At 42.5% G+C, this 23,029-nt stretch overlaps 1 long non-coding RNA gene across 1 annotated transcript; it reads right to left on the bottom strand.

Moving 5' to 3' along the window:
• Positions 1-5,933: 5,933 nt before the first annotated feature.
• Positions 5,934-20,973, bottom strand: LOC122216918. The gene is made up of 3 exons (XR_006201190.1): positions 20,886-20,973; positions 8,861-9,008; positions 5,934-6,043 (listed from the first exon to the last, which is right to left on the bottom strand). It is a non-coding gene; the product is annotated as an uncharacterized LOC122216918 (long non-coding RNA).
• Between the last annotated feature and the right edge of the window lie 2,056 nt (positions 20,974-23,029).

Below are 23,029 nucleotides of genomic sequence, written 5' to 3'. Positions count from 1 at the left end.
TATTCCATTGGTCTATGTGTCTGTTTTTGTGCCAATACCATACTGTCTTGATGATGACAGCTTTGTAGTAGAGGCTAAAGTCTGGGATTGTGATGCCTCCTGCTTTGGTCTTCTTCTTCAAAATTACTTTGGCTATTCATATTTATTTATTTTTAAGGTGGGGGAGAGAAAGCATGAGCTGGGGCAGGGGCAAAGAGAGAGGGAGGGAGAGAGAATCCCAAGCAGGCTCCACACTGTCAGTTCAGAGCTTGGTGCAGAGCTTAATCTCAGGAACTGGAGGCACCCCTAGTGGGGTTGCATTTAAAAGGGCGCCTCAGTTGGTTAAGCAGCTAACTCTTGTTTTAGGCTCAGTTGTGATCCCAGGGTCATGGGATTGAGCCCTGTGTCAGGCTCCGCTTAAGATTCTCTCACTCTCCCTCTGCTCCCTCCACCTCTCTCTCTTTCAAATAAAATAAATAAAATAAATAAAATAAATAAAATAAAATAAAATAAAATAAAGCTTTCCTATAAATTTACCAGGAAAAAAAAATTCTTGACTTTTTTCTAGGATTATCAAGGCATTACCAGTCTGAGTCAAAACCACTCTAAAACCCTTGATCTTATTTAGGAGACAGCTTTATAAATTGAAGGTGGGAAATCTACTGAAACATGTATGATCCAAAAAGCTAACCTTCCTTTGAACCAGACCAGACACTATGAATGACTTTAAACTACCACTTGTCAACAAAAAGTTTAGTAGCCTTTGCTCTGACCCTCACGCTGGGCCCTTGAACCCATGTGTTTGGTGCCAGAAAGCATTATAGCCTTACGAAATGTGTGATGGTGTTCTTGGCCAGTGTTTATGGGTCTCCTTAAAATCTCCCTTTATGGGATAGTGGCTCCTAGGACCCTGTTTGCCTGTATCTGCCAAGTGAGGAGAGAACACATGAGAGGCACCTTCCCAAACCAGGCCCTAAAAACCTCATTCCTTCTGAAGGGAAAGCAGGGCACCTATGAAAAATCACCTCTGATTCTACAAGATTCCATGGTAACATTTTATAAGTTCTACTGTCAATTCTCTGTGCCAAAAAGAGAAATATCATTAACAGCTTTACTTCAAAATTATAACTAATTCATAAATCATATCTGGGGGCTCTAAGACTACACAGTGCTATAAAGAAATTACTCCATCCAAACTGACCCAGAGAGAGCCAAAAAGTTGTACCCCTATCCTTGCCTGAACTTTTCTTCATACATATGTACGTTCTAGAGATAAGCAGTGAAAACTTCTAGGGTTGATGTAAAACAACCTGAAGCTGATTTTCCCTCTCTCTGATTCAAACCCGATTGGAGTTGATAAGCAAGGGTTTTAATTCAAAAGGCCTCTTAGTAAAATTATAGACTGCACAGAAGCATAACGGTAAATGAGAGCTACTGAATAAGTTGAAATAAGAACTTTATCATTTTTGCTAATTATGTCAAGAAGAAATTTAAATCAAGAGTTTCCAGGGAGGAACAATGGTTGGATAATCCATCATCAGATAAGTGGCAACTCTATTAGGAAAGAGATATGATTGCTAGTTATGACACTTAACTTGGTACTGTGATTTTCAGTGGTAGTTCTTTAAAATATTGCTGACAGACCCTAACCCCAGAACAATTAAACTGGAATTCCCTGGGGTTGGGACCAGGCACCAGCATTTTTTAAAAGACCCCCAAGTGGTTCTAATGGGCAGCTTGGGTTAAGACCCACTGCCTTACTTAACAGAACTTAGTTACCTAAAGAAGTAAGTGCTGTTTTTAAAATAGTTTTTGATTTTTTCCCTTGGTCACCCAACAAATCATGTTGATTAATTAGCATTTTCCAAACAACAGCAATGAATTAACTGCTGCTAATGTTCAGGCCATGGAATTAGACATGACTTTAGGCATCAGACTCATCTCCCCGGATAGAAGGTAGAACATGAATTTCTGAGAACGAGAGCTTGGCAGACAACAATCAGAGATAGGCTGACCCCAGCTGAGAAAGTGCCATGTAGCGATCAAAAAGACAAAACTACTAGCTCATTTCTACATTAACTCAAGTATTTATTAAGTGTACCACTCACAGTGCTAGGGGCTGGTGAGTCTGAGATTAAGAGAATATGACCAATGCCCCCACAGGAACTGACAGTCTAATAGGGAGAACAAAATATAGACAAAACTTTCTACCCATGCAATATGTAATTGAGATACATAGCAGGTACTTGGGGAGCACAAGGAAGAAGTATAGAAGCCTCATGATGACAGGTGAGGATTCCTGGAGAAGGTAACTATGAGCTGAATCTAGAAGGGTGAGTGGAACTCTGCTAGGTCAATGGGGTCTATAATCTGTGCCAAGGTGACAAAGAACATGACAAGTTCTGGAAATGATGTAAGTGGCAGATGAAACTAGAACACAAGGAGCTGATTATAAAGGCCTCTTTATGCCATCTAAAGATTTTGGATTTGGCCTTGGAAGTGATGGAGGTTATTGATGGATTTCAAGTAGGAAAATGATATGATCAGGTTCACATTTAGAATGATGACTCTAGAAGTTTATAGAGCCTTGATACTCAAAAGTGCAATCCACAGACTTGCATCATCAGCATAACATGGGAGCTTGTTAGAAATTTTAAAAAAATCCCAGCTCCTATCCCAAATGTACTAAATCAGAATCTGCATTTTAACAAACTCCTTAGATGATCCACATGCATTAAAGTTTGAGGTGCACAGTTAAAGAGGAGATATTTTCATGAAAAAGGTGGGATTTTAGGAAGACCAGTCAAAAGGCTATGGCAACAATTTGTTAAACCATTCTTTTTAAAAAATTTATTTAAATCCAATTTAGTTAACATCTAGTGTAATAATGGTTTCAGGAGTAGAATTTAGTGATTCATCACTTACATATAACACCCAGTGCTCATCCCAACAAGTGCCCTCCTTAGTACCCATCACCCATTTAGCTAAACCATCCTTTTAAACAGCTTTTTAACAATGGCCTATGCATAGACCCACCTATAGGCCACCTTCCAAAACATTCAGTTTATAAGTGAAACACTCAAAAAATACTTGTAAAGATAAGCTGAATTTTCTCCTCAAGCCACTACCAGCTTAGTCAGAATCCTATAGACACAACCATAGCATGAGAATCACAGATTATGTGCACTGAAATATGCAGTGATATCTATTGTGGAATATCAGGTACAATTTCAGCAGAAGGAAGATTTCCCTTCATCTAGTTTTAATGATGAGTACAGGCAATGAGACCATAGTCTTTCTCTCTATTATCTCAAAGACCATGTGTGGGTTGAACACTATCTCAGTAAAGGGGACCCAGAGACCCAGACTAAAGTCAATTATGAACTTTACAATCATTGGTTAGGTGTTCTGAGAGGTAGAGAGAGAGACCAATAAAGAGACAAAGAGAGATAGGAGAGGCTATGTGTATAGGGGTGGCCTTTGGTGGAGATAATTTCTTCTCTTTGATCATGGACAGTAGTGATGACAAGACTAAGCTGGAGCTACCTGACGGTATTCTTTTTCATGAGAAAATAGCCTTCCCAAGGAGAGAATCTTGAAGAATTTGAAAGAGGGAGTATGATCTACTAGGTACAAAGTAGGGGGACTAAAAGGACAAACAAGCAATTAGTCTATAAATAAGCATAAGTGTACCTTATCTTTAACAATCATCATGTTATTGAACAGAGTGTACAATTGGACTGGAATTAAATTAAACCTATTTTAAGCCCATTCTGGGAATTTGCTATTTAAAGGAATCCTTTGTAAAATGGATAATCACCCACTAATGAAGCTTTTGTTAAATCTAGAGTTCTACAAAGCTGAAGTTCCCAAACAGACTGTGATTGGAAGATCAACCCATAGATATCTGGCAGAGTACAATTTGTTTGTGTGCCAGAGAACTGAGCTCTGTAAAGAGAGTCCAGTGGTTAGGGAACCTATGCTCAAAGGAGTCCTGCATTGGGGAAATGTGGATATGTAGATAGATAAAAGAACACGTAACTTTGTAACTAGAAGATCCGGGGATCAAATGAAGCAGGTGGGAGACTGGTAAGGAGAGTAGATTGATCAGTAGACAGCTCATCAGAGGTAGACAGAAAAAAAAGTGAATGATCACCAAAAAATAAGAAAACTGTGTTTAAATCATGATTAAATCCACCTTTACTCATCTCTGGATTTATCGTGATGGTATCCAAAATGTTTCAAAATACAGTCAATTCAATTACGTGAGGAGCATCTGTGAGTTCTTAACTAGCTACAGAGACATTCTGGTTGGGAGCAACACAATACACAAGTAATTTAGTGTTAATCAAGTCATCCTGCATATCTTAACTCTAAGTGCCAAAAGGATACATCCTTCCATGCTGGACTACTTGAAGCCTTCACAGAAAAAAAAAAATGGAGCTTGAATGGAAAACTAAAAATGGAAAGAAAAGTAGGAAAAGATTGTCATAATTAAATCCAAAGGTATAACTATTTAAGACTTTCTCTTCAAATTACGAAGCACAAGTCATGGACTCTGAAATAAATAAATAAACAAATATATATATATATATATATATATATATATATATATATATATCCAACTATAAGCATGGAATAGACCTCCAAGAAAGAGCTCAGGGTGAAGATAAGAACCAGCACATTTCACTTCCCATTAGCCCCCTAGGATCGTCCTTGTCTTCTTGAGTACCTCGCACTTTCCATAAAGTGGATTGCTGCCTTTCTATAGCCAAAGGCTGAATGAGAAGGAGGTTGAGAGATATAAAAGCACCAGTCCAGTGAATCAAATCAGAATTCAAGGGATGAAAAAAAATCCAAGAGATGGGCCTGTGAAAGGGTCAGAAAGGGGTTAAATAGAGTCAAAAGAAGCTCCATTTAGATTTCAACCAAGATCAGTACCAGCTATTTCTCAAAAGCTTTTACGACTTCATGTAACTTAGCAACTGACCTATGTTTGGTTTTTGTTTTGTTTTTATCCATGTCAGTATCTCTGGAATCACTCTCAGCAAAAATGCTTAGGATTGTGCATTCACCAAGGAATGGGAGGAGAGGGGGAAAAATTATGTGCTATGCCCTCTTTGGTAAGGTTGTGACAAGACAGGACAGCAAAAAGGATGAGCAAAATGTCCAATCTTTCAGGTTCTCAAAGGAAAAATCAAACCCTAAAGGCTGTTCTTGTGATCCAGATATGTCCTCATGACAGTGTGTCCCAGAAGAAGGCTCCTGTGGGACATGTCCTTGAGATGATTCAGGATTTTATTCTTCATCTACCTGAAAATCAGAACCAATTGCCCACGTGATTAGACTTCATAGACCCCCTTGTTGTATCCCACACTGAACCAAAGGGGCTGGGAAATAAATCAGGCTCTCATACAGTTGTCAGTGGGGCTTGCACAAGAACTCTAGCCCCCATCCCCATAAGATTCTTTTTTCTTTGCGAAGAATATTTGAAAATGCCATAGCCAGTGAGTTATTCCAGTTATGAGGAATGACTCTCCCTTGAATGGTAGAAACACAGACACACACACACATACACACACACACATACCTTGTCATTTCCTTGCTGCTGCCGTGCTGTGGCTGTAGTAGGGACAGCTCCTAGGATCCTCACTAGCTAGGCAGCTTATGTGCGTATCAGCACCACCCTGGCGGACAGCTCATAGCAGGGCCCTCTGTGGAGATTGTCCTAGAAATGTGTTCAAAACTCAGTAATGTAAAAAAAGCAAACTTCTTAGCTGTGCATTCAGCCATCCCTTTCACTCTGCCCTGAGACAGAGCCAAGAAGTTCTATTACCCTCTCTCGGCATAAAGAGGACTCACACCTCCCCACATATGTACAATATGGATGTTCATATAGCTTTTCATTTTAGAGAGTTAATTGGAAGTAGGTGGTTATTTGTTTAGACCTCAGTAATGCCACCAGGAAGTCTGGATCTTTCTATCTTCCCACTCTGCCAGGCTTAGCTTCTTGGCTTTTTGTCACTAAGTCTCAGGATAGCTGCCCCTGCTCCAAGGATCACATCTGCATTCAAGAAAGATAGAAGGGAGAAGGGATGTCATTCCTGTAAATCTGTCCATTAAGAAAACAAAGATTTTTCCTGAAGGAACCAGAGAGCCCCACTTAGGCCTCATTGGCCAGTACTGGCAGATGACCACTTCTAGTACACAGAAGGCTGGGAGAATGAGCAGTTAGCTTTCCCACACTTTGTAGCCAAAGGGAGCAAGGCAGGAGGGGATTAAAAAGATCAGCTAACATGTCTGCCATAAGCAAAAAACCTGTCCACTCTTAGGCTACATACCACTGTAAGGCTACTTCTTTGTCTACAGAGTAGAATTTCTCTAGAATCTATTTCATAGGGACTATATGAAGCTCCATGGCATGGTGCCCATAGGACACAGGACACACGGGGCACTTCAGGTCCTAGCTAAAGCACTAGATATTCCTTAGTTATCACAGGAGGTATGCAAGCAAAACTCTGTGTTACAAAGTGATGTTAATGTCTAGAAAGAACTTTTTGAGGCAAGAAAGGTGCACATGAATATAAAACTAATAGGAAGCTTGAATCTTTACAGCCTCAGAGTCCAAAACAACTTTTTCTTTAAAAAAAAAAGTTTGATACATTTGATTACACTAAACATAAAATTATCCCTAATTTACAGAGGAGAGGCTGGGGCTCAGGGAGGTTAAGTAACTTGCCCAAGATTATATAATTAACAATGTTCATGACAATATTAACTACTATTTATGAAACACCTACTAGGTACATACATTATATTTAGTCCCACAACAACCCATAGGTATTATTATCCTGACTAGGCTAATATAACTGGTAGATCAGGAGAGCCAGTATGGGAAGCCAGGGCTGACTGATTACCCTAATGTACGTACTTAGCCTTTCTGCCATCCAGAGAGGGGACCCAAGGAATGATTAAAAAAAACATTCAAGCAGGTCTGGTCTGTGACCTGTACTTTCAATAAATAAATTAAACTACTACAGATTGACTGAGAGGAAAGGGATATTCAGCATAAACTATGATGAGGCCACACCATGACATACCGTTGTCCGGCAACCTGCTGACAAATGATCCAGGCTCTCAATTCTGGAGCTCATGCACCCACCACCAATTCCCGGCCAACTTCCCAGCCATCCCACAGGTTCTTCTCATCCCCTAAAGAGACTCCTTCTCGAGAGACACTCTGCCATCCAACCTGAGATACCACGTTAGGGTAGCCTTGAAAAGTAGCTGCATCTCTGGGAGATGTTATTCATGCTGAGCTTATAAGAAATGAAGTAACTCGTTCCCTTTTCGATAGACAGTCAACTAAGAACAAAAGGAAAAGGAACCTCACATGGGTCACACATTTGAAAGGAAGTGAGAGCTAGATTAGGTAAAATGGAAAGAGCACTGGATGGAGAGTCTGAAGCCCTGTGTTCTGATTGCAGCTGTGCTTCTTCATTGATTGGTTGACTGGATTAGTCTTTTCAACTGTATGAGCTTCAGAGTCTCTTACAGCTCAGGCCCTGGAGAGGCAGGAAATAGGTCTGAAATGGCAGCTTTCTGAGAGAGGGATCAGGATATTGCTTAGCCACAAGGTAGTATGAGGACTAAGTGAAATTCAGGGGCAGTATTTTGTGGGCAGCCAGTTAGGGGTGGAAGGAGGTAAGTGGGGATATAATGCAGAAAGCAGCTATCAACACTCACTGAGAAATCCAGGAAGGCTGTATTGCTTCCTGGAAGAAAGGTTGGAGGACACATTCACCCTGGATTTCCCAGTGAGGAGAAAAAAATGGCAGTCCTTATCTTTGCAGACATCCAACCCATGTTACCATGCAGTGGTATGAGTGGCCATGGTTCCCCTTTCTAGGAAAACAGTTCTCTCAACTGAGAACCATTAAGGAACAGCCTGTTTGTTGGTATGTCAAATAAAATGAAGCTTCTTTATTCAGTCAGGAGACTGAATCCAGCATCAACTTTATGCTAGGCACTGTGGCAGATACAGAGAAGACTAGAAGAAGACACATACATAGAAGAAAACTTGGGTTGAGCACCAACTTTTAAGCCCAGTGCTAGGAGCTTTGTATCCATTATCTCACTAGATTCAGAGGTCTCTCTTACAAAGTGAAAAGGAACAAACTTCTATGAGAAACTCAGATGGTAATGATGCTAGTAATCATCATAATCCCTAACATCTTTTGAGTATTAATTGTATGTCAAGTGCTGTTCTAAGCATTCTGCATGTATTATCTCATTGAGACAATGTGCCATGGAGAGGTCTCTTAATTTTTCCCTTCCATGTCTCAGTTTTCCCGTAATAATTCTGACTTCTATTTCCTGAGCCTTCTTCCTGCCATGAAGGCCTCTGAGCCTCTTTGATCTCAGTCTGTGAAATGATTCTGGGAATGAGAATAGGTTGGTCTTGATAAGCTGAGTGTCCCCAGGGTGGCCTTGACCCGAATGGAAGCATCCAGGGAGAAGAGCAGGAAAGAACAGCTCCCCAGAGACCAGGTGCATTAAAGGAAGGGGCATCCCTTAGGAAGTGATCCATCACTGCTGACACTTAAAATGGAGCTGGGAAGACTCAGAGGACCAGGATGACAGGAAGGAGCTCCCTGACTAACGCCCAGAAAAATGAACCTGGTTGAGCTCCTTCCAGGACTCATCTCCCTGACTCCCCAGCTTCCATCCTACAGACTCAGAGGCCCCTCCCAAGAACTGGGTGGTGAGCTCAGCCTAGCTCAACACAAGCACTCTAAGTTTTAAGCCCAATTAAACTCTCCATTTGTTGTTTGACCCTTGATCTCTTAAGTAGTGTCTATGCAACCCCAAAACATCTTACCAGTTGAATCAGAAAATTCAGCCAGTCATTTACCAGAGATCTGGGCTCCAAATCTTTGGACCAGTTTGAAAGGTTGTTTTTATTGGCCAGAGGTTCTCCCTTCATTTTGGCATGGCCTCAGGTCCATATCTGGTTACAGCCCTAGAGCCTGAAAGGAGGGATGAATGAGGAGTGAATATGCATTTTTTAAAACCCAGGGTTCTGCCTACCACACTTTGTTTGAATAAATTAGACTGAGTACCCTAGGTTTCTGTGAATCAAATCTTTGGAAAGAGTCTCCTCCCTGTTGATGACACTTCTTTGGCCACAATTATAACTCATAGGACACTTTACAATTTCCAAGGCACCTCCACATATACCATTTCATTAAGACTCAATGCAAAGCAAGATATTATTTTTCTTATTTCACAATCAAAAATCAGTACTCCCTCAGCTATAATGATCACCCACCTCCCTCTGGTATGACCTAAATAAAATTCAGTCTTCGTGTGCCTTCATCACACTCAACTCTTGGAATCTGAGATTCAGGGATCACTCACACCCAAAAGAAAGCAAATCTGGCTCCATACAGAAACTTGCAGTCAAGATGATGCAGTAAGTTCAAATTTTGGTGGACATATCTGCTCTAACACATAGCACTTACAGATAACATGTTTTTTAGAAAACATTTAAACATGGATAGCTTGACTCAAAAACCAGATAAATGTTCCCACATGTTGTAAAGGGAACAGAGAAACAGAGTAAGAGTGAGCAGGACTGAAGCCATAACCGGGCAGGCCAGGGTGCAGGGACAGACAGTGGCAGTGGTCAGCCTAAGTGTCCTTTGTGAGACTGAGGATGACATCTTGCTTTATCCTTGAAGCCACATGTAGAGTGGCTCCACTCTACTTCCCCAACCCCCTCCACTTTTCTGTTACAAAAAGGGTTTAAAAACTGCTGAGCAAATTTTTTAGGGCTGTGCAACTACTCTGTGTGATACTAGAATGGTACATACATGTCATTATACATTTGTCCAAACCCTATAGAACATACACCACCAAGAGTGAACCGTAATGTAATCTATGCACTTTGGGTGGTTATGATGTGTTACTGTGGGTTTATCAGTTATAACAAATGTACCACTCTGGTAGGGGAGGCCATGCATATATGGGAATAGGGGTCTATGGGAAATCTCTGTACCTTCTGCTCAGTTTTGCTGTGAACCTAAAACCATTCTAAAAAGGAGTCGATTTACAATAAAAATTTAAAAAAAACTATTGCTGAGAGCCCCCTGAGGTTGTGGTTATTCTAAACTGGGGGTGTGGGGACCTGCAACTGGGTTTCAGGGGGAGCCAGAGCCAGTCTCATAACAAGGTACTAACCAAGCTGGGTCAAATGTTGTTTAAGGACAAATAAGATGAGACTTCCTGACTTCCCTTCCCTTCTAGGTCTTCCCAATCACTAAATATTGGAGTGCCCATTGATCTGTCTTCAGCCCCTTTGGGCTCTATCTACACCCACTCCCCTATAATAGTCCCATAGTTTGATGTTTTTACCAAATATATTCCCCTTGTAGCTTTGACCTCCCTCTCTGAGCTCTAGGCTCTTGTAAATAACTTTCATGAAGACAGGGATTCTGTCTTAATTCATCAGTGCATTCCTCACAGTACCTAGGGCAATACTGAGATAGCAAGTCTCAGTGGGAAGTGCTGCATGAAACTCTCTGCCTCCTAAACACAAAGGCAAGATTGGCCATGCCACCTAGAAAGTTCTGTCCTCATTTCTCAGGCCTATATTTTCACTCTCAGGGTGATTTGTCCTCATGGCATTCCAATAGAGCCTTGTCCACCTTTGCTCCCACATAAATGCCATACTTCTCCCAGCTTTGAACAAAATACCATCACAAACACAGTTAGGAAAATTGGGATTTTCAGATCCCACACAACTGGAAACAAAAACAGCAGAATTATTCAGCTCATTCAGAATAATCATCAGAACAAATCCAAGGGAATCTTGGGATAAGACATGAGGAGATTTCTCTAAGACTAAGCAGAGGCAGTGGGTATAAATTACACTGGAAGAGAATGCTCATTGTGGTAGGTAACCTCTAAAATATCCCCAATCATCCCCCCCTCTGGTATTTATACTTTTGCATAATCCCCTCCCCTTAAGTGCTGTCTGGATTTATCAATTCACTTCTAATGAATAGATTATGGCAGAAATGATGGTATGTCACTTCCAAGATGCAGTTGTAAAAAGGCTATGGCTTCGTTTTGGGGATCCCCTTTGCTCTCTCTAGAAACAGCAAGCTGCCACGTTGCAAGGCAGCCCTGTGAAGAGCCCACATGGTGAGTACCTAAGGTCTGCCATAGCCACAGGAGTGAGCATGAAAGCAGATTCTCCCCCAGTGGAACCTTGAGCTGACAACTTGACTGCAGCCTCTTGAGGGACCTTGAGCTAGAATCGCTGGCTCAGCTACTTCCAGATTCCTGACCCACTTAGAAACTGTCAGATAATAAATGTTTGCTGTTTTCAGCTGCTGTATTTTGGGGTGATTTGTAATGCAGCAATAGATAACCAATGCACCAGTTTTAACATGTACGACCCCCACAAGCTCTGCATCCCCATTTTAGCTCTTCCCCAGGTCCGTTCAGATGTTAATACACTTATTCAATTTTTGCACATATTCAGTTCAGTTGTTATGCTCATGTTGGTGTTTTATTCACATTTGAATGCTAAACACAGTACTTAAATATAAAATATTCATTTCAATGTACATGAAAATTCTCAGATGCTGCCTTACCCCAGGTTCCCAAGAAAGCAGTCTGATGCAAATCTGATCAGCCAACATATTACTAGCAATACAATCACAGGGCCACCAGGGTGAGGGGGAAAAGGGAAGTGAGGTGGGAAAGAACAGAGACAAATACCGAGCTGGCTACAGCTTCACAAAACAAAACAGCCAGTTGTTTAGTCACAATGGAAGTCTCCAGAAAGACTACATGGAATTTGTGGCACCAGGAAGGAGAAAAAGGGAGTCATTTATTTGTTGGTTCCTTTCTGTCTCCTGGCTCTCTTTGGTCAAACTTCATCCAATGGGCATTAAAATTCCTGTTTCGGCGCACCTGGGTGGCTCAGTCAGTTAAGCGTCCGACTTCGGCTCAGGTCATGATCTCGCGGTCCGTGGGTTCGAGCCCCGTGTTGGGCTCTGTGCTGACAGCTCAGAGCCTGGAGCCTGTTTCAGATTCTGTGTCTCCCTCTTTCTCTGACCCTCCCCTGTTCATGCTCTCTCTCTGTCTCAAAAATAAATAAATGTCAAAAAAAATTAAAAATAAAATTCCTGTTTCTACATGTCCAGGTTGTGTCATCCACATCCTCAGGGCAGCCACTAGGGAAACCAAGCCCCATGTCCATGACTTGGTGCTTCCTCTGCAACCAGACATGAGGGCACCTATGCCTCTGTGGGTGCATCAGGTCACCCCTACACACTGGAGCTGTTGTGGCTACCACCACAGCAGACGTTACAGAGGCCTTGCCAAAGTCTGGTCCTTACTCGGGGGAGGCTGAGACAGATGGCAGTGTTAGGAGATGAGGTGACAGAAGAAGCAGCTGGAGTTCTTCACTGATCAGACAGCCAAAACTAGAGGGTAGTTGAGACTGAGCAAATCAGGAAGGAGTATAAACTGGATCTGGAACAGATGTACACACCGATGGACACGGATGCCACTTTTATATTGGAATTGTGTATCTATGTACACACATTCAGGTGTTATCAGTATTCACTTGCCTTTATTACTTGTCCCCTGAATACAGGGAGAGCCCACCCCATACAGGAGGCTTGGAAGACAGGTTCTACAGTTCTGAGCAGTTTTGTTGCCTGGAGGCATCCTTACTCCTGAGGAGAATTTCACTTTCCTGGAAACTTAATATTATTTAATTCCATTGTCTGGTTTTATATCATGATGTCACCAAGAATGCAGGAAGATGGGAGCTGACCTAGGATGAGCTTGCAACTGAGACCTGAATCAACCCCACAGAAGACTCTTAAGCTAGGATGGCCCTTCAGGGTTTTCCCAGAGTGAAGCCAAGGGGTCAGCCTTTGTATTCCTATATCAGCCAGTCATCAGGCAGGATTCCTCCTGAGGGGAATATAACCTTGGAAGAGGCCATTCTCTGTTGCCAAGGGCAAATCTGAGCAGGAGATGCAACTCTGAGCCCTTCGTAAACCAGTGCTCCAAAGGGGCGGGGATGGGCATATTGGCCCCAGAAAGGGGATCTAGGAGGAATGCCACAATATTCTTGGTTAAGAAAAATGTTTCTATGCCCTTTAAGGTTCTTCTGACTGGTATAAAAATCAAGTTGACATGAGACAGATTAATAGGAGAAAATCAATTTTAATTTCATACATATGGGGAATGCACATAAGCATGAGATTGCGAACCAGTTGGGCAACATGAGGTACATATGTCATCCTGAACTAAGGAGGAAAGGGTAGGGTTCTGGGGCTTCAAAGGGAAGAAAGGCAATTCACAAGACAAACGGAAAGAGTAAATGTTTGGCGAACAAGTGTTTTGGGGGCCATCCAGAAACAGTGAGACATAGAAAGGACTTTGATCAAACTGGCCTTGCTAGGTTCCTCCCTGTCTACCATAACTAGTTCATACTGTAATGTAGATATCTCGGGTGTTAGCTCTCTTCCTGGAGCATGTCCTCTATCTTTTAGGTAGTTAGAGGGAAAGTGAAAGTTCTTCTTGAGTCTTTTGGGCCTTGATTGTTTTTAACTCAAAATAATCTGTGTGCCAAAGTTGACTATCTTGGGGTAACTCATTCTGAACCCCTACAATGTTCACTACAGTTGGCTATTATCTTGACTGAACTTCTCATGTTAAAAATTGTGACTTAATCTAATTCTGGTTTTCCTCCAAAATTAAGCACACTGATTCACCATAGACTTTTTCCTAGAGTCAAAAAGGCTTTCAATTAGGTGTCATAAAAGATTCCCAAGGAGTGGTTAGAATGATCATCATATGATGTTTCTTTCTAGGCTCCAAAGATTCCCTGATTCACCAGAGCGACAGGGCAGGAGCCAGGCCTCAAGTAATCCCAAATTCCAGAAACCTTTTCCGTAACAAATAATCTGGAATACAAATTCAGCTCTCTTAACCACCATGCCTGGATTTCCCTTGAACCTCCTGAACCAAAGGACCAAACCCAGCTATTTGCTCTAGACCAAGAGAACGCTGCCTTGTTGCCTCCGTAGATCTAAAGAAACTAGTAAAATAAAATAGCCTCATTCTTAGGTCAGAAATCTCATAACCCTCATCCTACCCCAAGTATGGCTAATTTCTTCTGATCATTTTCCCTCACCTACCCCTTATGCTTCTACTGTCCCCACTGTCCTTGAGGTTGCAGAGTCCTGTCCTTGTAGCCAAGTCCTCCAGCTCTGGGTACTTTCCATGCCCCCAGGCTCCCCAGGTCCCTAAAGCCAGTGTTTCTCCAAGTGCAGTCTGAATGCTTTGGGTTCTGACATAGTAGGGAATGGGTCCCCTATCTTGGCTTTTTTCAGAGCGGCTGTTTTGTTTTGTGTTTTGTTATTGTTGCTTTTAATCTGTTTTACACACTAGTCTTTCCGTATAGTGTTTTCTGAGGAAGCGTCAAGAAATAAATTTGCAAAGCTCTCTTCTTGTTCAACATTCAAGTGTTTAGCACCACAGACATCAAATTGACCTCCGTTCAGTAACTCCTCTTTTACTCTCTGAGCACAAGCTCCCATCTCTCTAACATTTGCAAATTTCCTACTTTAACTGGGAAAATGTGGACTCAAGGCATTGCGTAACCTGTTTTCCCACTGTGCTCCCCTTGCAGTTCCCTTCTATCATGACAAGCAGTATTTGTTTACCATCTACACTTACGGCATAAATTTTTGATTTTAAATAAGTATATTTCAGATCATTAAATAAATGAATCTAAAGAAAACTATTAAGTAAATGACAGAGCAGGCTTACATAGTTATGGCAAAGAACAAGAAGGTGGTACAGGGACGGATGCCATCCTCTGTGGGGCAGTTACCTCTTGCTGGGCATTCCATCTGTGCTCCATCACCACCAGCATCCAAATACAACACAGCAAGAGTCCTCCACCTTATTGTGCATAAGAACCAGAGTCTAATTCAATATGTTAGAGGTGGGGCCCAGGAATCTGCATTCTTAACTGGCACCTCAGCTTGTTCTGATGCCTGATTATCCCCTTTTCAACATATCAATTCCCCAGGCCCACCAGACCAAGAGTTCCTTAAAGGCAAAAATCATATTTCACTCATACTTAGCTGTGCTTAGCACATGGCCAGCCCTCAAATAAATAGGGCAGAAATTACATGCAATCAGAAATGTCAAGCTGGGAAAAGCCTTTCTATTACACAAATAGATAGTGAAGCTCAGAGAGGTTGAACTCCTTGTGTATGACTTTTGGCTAATGAAAAGCAGAACCACAATTAAGGCCAAATATCTGAGTCCCAGGTCAGTGTTCTTTCCTCAGGGTCCCAGACCACCATCTCTTGAGTTGGAGGGCCTTCTGGGCAGCAAGAGTTGACAAGAGTCGACAAGAACTTAAAAAGTCACGAGCACATACTCAGTTAGTTGGGTTCACTCTGCTCCATAGCATAATCTAAGCCCTGACTTTTGCAAAGCATAACAGAGACTATGAGAGTCCAGGTAAATCTGCAAGAGTACAGGAAAAAGAATAAGCAAATCTACTCTAAGGAGTCAGCAACAACTTCTTCAAATGCAGATGCCAGACTTGAACAGGACTTGGAACCAAATAAGGACAAATAAGGAAGCAAATAGAGACATAAGGAAGTTGTACCATTCCCCAGTGTGGAGAAAGTGAGGTTCTGTGCAGCTGTCTTTATCCATCCCTATATGCCTACTATAATTGCCTCAGTACAGGGCCCCATCAAACACATCTCTGAGAGATATTTTAACGCAGTGGTTAGCCTGTGGGTTCAAATTCATACTGTTTCTTACTATCTCTATAATCTTAACATTCTTTGTACCTTCATTCTCTCAACTGTGAAACTGTAATAATAGTGGTTTCTCCTTCATAGGACTATTCTTACGTCAAAGGTCAGAACAGTACCACCTTACATGCTTACCATGTAGTAAGCATTTGGTAAGTGGTAGCAGCTATTTTACATTTTTCAGTAATTGCCAGTCAAGCTCCTATGTTAGGCATCATGAGAAACACAGGGATACACTAAAGGTACATTATGGACTGAATGTTCGTGTCCCCCAGATATGATGGCATTAGGCAGCAGGGCCTTTTGAGAAGTGATTAGGTCATGAAGGTGGAGCCTCATGATTGGGATGAGTACCCTTATAAAAAAGACCCTACAGGGGTGCCTGAGTGGCTCATGTGGTTGAGTATCTGACTCTTGATTTCAGCTAAGGTCATGATCCCAGGGTCGTGGGATTGAGCTCCACATCGGGTTCTGTGCTAAGCATGGAGCCTGCTTAAGATTCTTTCTCTCTCTCTCTCTCTCCCTCTCTCTCTCCTCCCCGCCCCCCCGCCCCTCTCCAACTATCCCCCTCTCTCCTGCTCATATATGAGGACACAGGGAGAAGAAGATAGTTGTCTATGAACCAGGAAGCAGGCTCTCACCAGACATCAACTCAGCTGGCACCTTGATCTTAAACTTCCCAGACTCTAAAACTATGAGGAATAAATCTTTCTTCTGTATAAGCCACCCAGTTGGTGATATTCTCTGAGAGCAGCCTGAGTGGATTAAGACAAATTACATGCAATCAGGGGAGATGCAAAGTACAAAAATAACTACAATTCAAAGACAGACTGTGCAGGTCATAAGGGTTGTGTCTGTATCAGTTACCATTTAGGAAGCATCTACCCAAGGTAGATACTCCAGTTATTCCCATTTGATAAGGAACAGAACTAAGAGAGAGAGTGGTTGCTTAACTTACCCACAATCCCACAGACAGTGGGCAGCAGAGTCAGATTTTGAAGACCAGCTTTTCTTACTGCAAATCTTGTCTTCTCAACCACAATACACAATACAGTCTGATAACATGCTACCTTGCAAATGTGATGATGTGATAAGATTCTAAATAAACTGCATTAACATTCCTCAGAGTTAACCTTACCAAGCCCAATAAATCCCCATTGTATGTGCTAAATAGTCTGTAAGTTAATTATTTAATTAGCTGGTGACTTACCAATACCTCAATAAGCCACTAATATCTAACCATACCTATCGACAGTAGCCTAATACTAATACCATTAGGCTGGAAATAGTCTATGGACCCGATCCATTCCCTGCTAACTAGAACAATGCTGGACACATAGTATATATTCAATAAATATTTGTTGAATAAATAAACTTACTCCTGGTTTCCATTCATTTTCATGTTCAAATATCTTGAATATTTTATGATTGTTGTTTGTGTTTTGTGTGTAACCAGGCACCTGGCCTCATAAGGTCTATGAGCTCAGTAATATTAAGTGACACCTGGCCTTTCCTAACCCCTCCATCAATTGAAGAAAGCCAGGAGTCATAAGAGAAACTTTTCTGGTGTGCAACTCTACCAGAAGCCAGAGAAAACACCTGGCCCAGACAAGGAATGACAAGGAGCTCCTGGACAGGGCAGTGTGGGGAGCAAGCTGATGGACTCTGAGGAGAACAAAAATTCTATGGCAAGGTACATGCCAGCAACCTAATTAAGAAAAATGGACAGAGAATTAGACATGGAGCCATGCATCAAAAGATAAATTAAAACAGGTATGAACCACTGACCCACTATTCCTATTCTGTGATCTTTAGTCAACATACCCATAATGCAGTTTATGTTGCTAACAACTGCTCACTGGTAGGAGAAACTGTAATAACAAGTCTTACTCCAACGTATGGCCTGGCTTCCCTTGTCTTTCAAGGAAAGATCTCACTTCTGCACAACACAAATTGGGATAGGCTGGATGCAGCTATGAGCAAGCAGAGGGAAACTGAAGTTCCCCATTGCTGTGCCTCTTTGCACAGGGCTGCGTGTGTGAGAAGCAGGCCTGAAGTGGAGGCTCCCCAAAAGTGATCAGATAAGATGGAGCGGTCAGGTGTAGGAGACAGAAGTAGAAGAGCATCCCTGAGGTTCTAATACAATCTGTACGGAAACTCGAGGCCAGGAGATGTGGAATGGGCCAACTTTTCCAGGCGCCATGTTAGTCTACCTAGATGCAGAGAGTCACTTGCATATTAAGAGAGCCAATGCAATTTTACTTGTATTTGACTTTTTATCCATCAGAGTCTGACAGGAAATGGGTAACAATCCAAGCCAGGTAAAAGAGGAGAGATGGTAAGAAATTATTTATAAAGAAGTTGGCAGTTTAGATGAAACTAACCAGGGATGATGTCCCCGGGGCTAAAACATCAGGGACTCATTACCATTTCTGAACCCACAGGGACAAAGGTTGCCAGACCCTGGGGGAAAGTAACTCTATAGGGAGACGCTCCCTGACAGCAGCTGTGGCCTTTGGTACAGGGCACAGCCAGCCTGCAGCAATACAGCAAGGAGGGAGCCAGGGGAATTAATACCCTACCACTCTTTCTGGTGGTGCCTCCTGTTGGCCAAATCTAACCAGAAACCAAAGGGCAGGGGTGACCCTGAGAGGCAAAGTGGAGTGAAGAATGGAGAGTAGAGCAGGAGGGGGAAGAGGTGCCCGAGGCAAATGTGACAGAAGTTGATTTCATACACCTCATAAATGTATTCTTACCCTTCTCTAACCTACTTTCTACTTGTGAGGACCCCATTGAAGGGCCACATCCCATGATCTCTGGCTTCTAGTTGGGTTTAGCCATTGACAGAGATGAGAATATGATCAAGGTGTTATTTATTATTTATTTGTTTGTTTGTTTTGTATTATCTCTACCTTAACAAAGGGAAGCTGAGAACACAAGTCTCCACTCAGGTTCCATAAGAAATGCTCATTCCACATGTCCCTTCTGACTCTCACACAGTCTCTTATGGGCCCACACTATAGCTTCATGCCTTTATAAAAAAATTATTTAAAAAAAAAAAGTCCCTTTTACTTATCCCATTTTGAGTTGTTGCCTTTTTCCTCTTGGGACCCTGACTAATTCACTTTATAAGGATTATTTTTGTAAGGTGCCATTTTTCTACAGTAATGAATATCCAATTTTCCAATGGAAATAAATGAGAAATTAGAATTTATTTACCAGAAATCCATTTTTACATCTTACAAACCATTTTGGAATACATATATTCCACTACAGAAAGGCATACCTGCACAAGGGACAGTTCATTATAATTATTTTATCATACAATTGGGAAAATAAGAGATAAAGGACATTACTTTCATCCCAAGTCCCTGGGGCTCTGCCACTGGCTACTTCCAAGCTTCAGCTGAAGCAAATTTTTCCCAATGCTAACATTAAAAGCAACCTGACTATTTAGCTTAACTATTCAGCAAAATATGGATTGAGGAGATATTAATCTGAACAGAGTTGAAATTCTAATTGTGTCTTTCCTGCTTAAAAAAAAAAAAATTGCCATGGCTCCCCATTGTGTATAGAATAAAACAAGCCCAAACCATCAACTCCAAAGCCCTCTGAGATCCAACTCCAACCTACCTCTCTTCTCCCCTGCTCTCTGAGCTAATATCTTATATTCTGCCTACCCCAGATGGCAACAACACCAATCCTTGTTTGTGTCCTGTCTTTACTTCTCTGTGGCCATGTACTCCCTCTGTCTGAAACATGTTTGCATCTCTAGCCATCAAAATCCCACTTGACATGCAAAGACTTAAACACAAATATTCACAGCAGCTAAAATTTTAATACCCACAGACTGGAAACAATACAGTTGTCCATCAACAGGTGAACAGATACACAAACAGTGGTATATCCATACAATGGACTTCTACTCAACAACAAAGAACACTCTTTTCGTACATGTAACAACATGGGCGAATCTTAAAATCATTATGCTGAGTAAAAGAAGCCAGATCAAAAAAGAATACATACTGTGTAATTCCATTTATATAACATTCTAGAAAATGTAAACTAATTTATAAATTATAATTTATAAATTATAATTTTATAATAAATTTATAAATTATAAATTTATAAATTATAAACTAATTTATAGTGGCAGAAAGGAGACCAAGGGGTTACCTGTGGATGAGGGCAGAAAAAGAAGGGATTACCAAAGGCCTGAAGGACTCTTCAGAGGGTGATAAAAACGCATGTTAGTCTGATCACGATAATGGTTTCACTGATACACACGTTTCCAAATTCATAAAATTGAACACTTTATATATGCTCAGTTTACTGTACACCAACTAAACCCCAAAAAATGTGTCAAGAGTATTATAAACAAATTAAAACACAAACTGGAAAAAGTACTGACAGCAGGCCAGAAAAGGAGTATTGCTTGCAGTATATTAAGCGCCTCAGCAAATTTAAAAATACAAATAAAACAAAAAATAAGACAAAACAATACAAATAGAGAGATGGAAAACGGGTACAGTGACAAACATGCTTGCACAAAAATCGTCCTGTGTGGGGCACCTTGGTGGCTCAGTTGAGCCTCCAATTCTTGATTTCAGCTCAGGTCATGATCTCACGGTTTATGGTATGGAGCCTGGCGCCTGCTTGGGATTCTCTATTCTCCCCCTCTCTCTGCTCCTCCCCTGCTTGCTCTGTCTCTCTCAAAAATAAATTTAAAAAATAAAATAAAAAGTAATTAAAATAAAATAAAATTGTTCTGCCTCCACGGAATGTAAAAATACACCCCCTTCACCACAGACTCTGAAGGACCAGAAGTGACATTAGTGAGCAGGCAGGGAGAGGGCTCCAGCAGCATCTTAACCACATCCTCAGCCCTTTTACCTTCATCCTGCTGGGCTCAGCATCCTCCCTGCTACCCGGCATGTCCGGTCACCAAACTCCTGGGAAATGGAAGCCCATTCCACACGGACACTTGTCCTTGAATTGCACCTCCCCAGCCCATCATCATCGGCTCCTTACCATATTGCAGTCACAGTTACATTTAGACTCCTCCAGCCCAATACAAAGAAGGGATAGTTGCTAATCCTCAGGCCAGGATAGAGCTCTGTGCCGGGCTTTGCCATAGTCTGTGAGCTGTTAAAGCCAGTGGCACACCTCTCTCTGACCCAGAGGGAAACACAAACCCCTGCAGGCCATTGTGTGTTCATGGGGAGCCCCCTCAGAGCCCAGTACAGGGCCTCCTGCCCCGCGTCCCCGATAACATCTTGAGTTTCAGTAGGGCATGTTACCAAAGCACTGTCACATACTTTTTTTTTTTATTCCACTTTCACAAGAACTCTGAGCTAGTATGATGATTAATATTACCATTATTCTGATTCCCAATTTGAGGAAACGGGCTTGCAGTTGGGGTGCCTTTCCTCGAGGCGGCCCAGCTGCATCAGAAAGGGGACTCAAGCCTCCCCGCCCCCAACTCAGGCCTCCTCCCCGTCCTCCGTTGTCCTCAGCACCCCAATCACTTTGGGAAGGAGAACTGAGCAGAAGCGCCCCCAAGGAGCACCCGCAATGAGTTCTGATGGCCCCAGGGTTTTCCTGCCTCTCGTCTCCCTCTGCCCCGCTGTTCCACTCTGTTTGCGGGCAGCAGCGGACTGAAACTGACAGGCTGGCGGGGAGCTGAAGCAGAGCGGGGTGCGGGTTGGCAGGGCGGGGCGGGGGGGGGGGCGACATGGGGGAAGGGAAGCAGGGAGGGGCGCGGCAGTGGCAACAACTGGGATGGAAAAACCCCAGGTGACTGGGAAGAAATGAGGGAAGAAACAGTAGCATCCCTAAGAAGAGGGAGACAAAGAGAAAAGTTGGACAGCCTGGGGAACACAAAGCGTGCATAAACCTTTACGAAGGGGGAAAAACGAATGAACAGATGATGGCTCATTTATTAATTATTAACAAACAAGTAGCACTAATGCATAGCATCGTTAAAGGGCGTTTTGTGAATATTCATAGGTAGTTGTATTCCAAATGTTCTCCCCTCCACCAGCCAACGTCCTTCCAATCTTTGTTCGAAAGTCACTTATTCTCATCACAACCACACCCCCGTCAAAACCACACCGTGACACCCTGCTTCTGTCTCCCATAGTCCTTATCATCAAGACACTGTAAATTAGTGTTTTCTAATTTTTACCGCCTATCTCCCTGTACTAGACCATATGCTTTACAAAGCCATGGCTTTTGTGTGCTTTGTATACTGATGTGAACAATTACCTACTATACCTTTGGTGCTCAATACATATTGAAAAGATAAAATAACAGTAAACAGGAAAGGGAGAGGGGTTTCTGTCCATGCGCCAGCCACCACTTCCTGCAGAATTCCTGTCTCCAATCGGCCCTTTTCTCTCACTGAGGTCTTGCAAGAGAGTTCAAGAGGACCTTCCTTCAGCAGTGAGCTGTGCCTTTCCCTCTGAGCAGGCTTTTAGCCTCAGAAGGGCTGTTGCTAAAAGCACCAACTCTGAGCTCCTGGCCGCTAACCCCTGGCAGTCTGAACCCAGGAGGGCAGCATCCTCCCACAGGCTCAACCCAATCAGAGCTCCAGACTTGAATGGTGCAACCCTCTCATTTTACAGATGTGGACTGGGACCCGGTGAGGTGGAGGGACCTTCCCAAGGGTCCCCAGTGAGCCCCCGAGTCCCTCTATCATCTCTACTGATTTCATGGGGACTTTGTTTGTAGGTGGCCAATGGACCAGCTCTGAGGAAATGCTGAAGGTAGAAGATGCCCTGGGGCCTTACAGCTTTGGCCTTCTGTTACCTTCCTTCCTCCTCCCTGCACAGGGTTGTCCTTTCCCAACCTCCCCAGAGCTGTGATGTACCCGGTGATTCATCCAGTGATTGCATTTGGCCCAGCAGACAAAACCCCTATTTGGATTAGTGCAGGGAAGGACACTCTGGCAGTAGGGTTTCAGGCCTCAGGGAGCTGAGTAGAAAGGTATTTTGCAGAGGAGGGCAACCTTGTCCAAACCCTGATATGTGTTTTTTTAAATGAGCTTGCAACCTTTTGGAACCCATGTGACAGCAGAAGTCTAAAGCCAGTGAGAGGAAGTGACTTGCCCAGGGTCTGTCTGTGAGTTGGGCTGTAGAAATCCAGGTTTTTCCATTCCTGGCTCTCTGCCTGCA

Source organism: Panthera leo, chromosome B1 (genome assembly GCF_018350215.1).
Source record: "Panthera leo isolate Ple1 chromosome B1, P.leo_Ple1_pat1.1, whole genome shotgun sequence".
Taxonomy (NCBI): Eukaryota; Metazoa; Chordata; class Mammalia; order Carnivora; family Felidae; genus Panthera; species Panthera leo.
This window is presented reverse-complemented; position numbering and strand designations above follow the sequence as displayed.